Genomic DNA, 585 nt, shown 5'->3' with positions numbered 1-585 from the left:
GCCCTCTTTACCTCCCATCCTGTCTTTTTTCGAAAATTGTCATAACAAGATTGAAGATTCAAGAGATTAAATGGTTGTTTATAATAAACACACAGAATTGCTCAGTTCCCAAGTGAGCTGCCTGCAGAAGCAGCATTTTAAAGTGCACTCCCAACGCAAATGTTGTTATACAAAGCTCATCGTTCTGAAAAGCAAGGTGTGCTGTGATTCGCCAGCTATCCAGTGCGTTGTGATTGGCCGAATACCTCAAGCGTGTGACGGAAATGTTACACCCCTTACCATACTGTGATGGAGCGATGAGACTAAAACATTAAAAAACCCATTATAAACGAGGCATTTGTTGCATCGTGCCGCGTAAACATAAAACCATGTCTGCATTTGTGATCGGAGAAACGACAAACAAGCAGTGCTACTCTACACTGCTCAAAACTCGCGTTTGAATAGTCAGGGGCAAATTCTTTAAATATGAAAACGTACTTACAGGCTGTGAGTCAGAACAGCTGGCATTGTAGGCTACTCTCCCAGGTTCAGGAAACAGTCCTCCATAAAATGTGCTGCACACATCTGAATATTTGGGTTGAACTG

At 42.4% G+C, this 585-nt stretch overlaps 1 protein-coding gene across 6 annotated transcripts in view; it reads right to left on the bottom strand.

Moving 5' to 3' along the window:
- LOC107701486 (septin-7-like) overlaps positions 1-585 on the bottom strand; it is a 29,035-nt gene that overhangs the window by 10,509 nt on the left and 17,941 nt on the right. The window lies entirely within an intron of this gene.

The sequence above is a fragment of the Sinocyclocheilus anshuiensis genome, unplaced genomic scaffold (assembly GCF_001515605.1).
Source record: "Sinocyclocheilus anshuiensis isolate Anshui unplaced genomic scaffold, SAMN03320099.WGS_v1.1 scaffold729, whole genome shotgun sequence".
In the NCBI taxonomy this organism is placed as follows: domain Eukaryota; kingdom Metazoa; phylum Chordata; class Actinopteri; order Cypriniformes; family Cyprinidae; genus Sinocyclocheilus; species Sinocyclocheilus anshuiensis.
The sequence above is the reverse complement of the archived record's forward strand: the minus strand, read 5'-3'. Positions and strand labels throughout refer to the sequence as shown.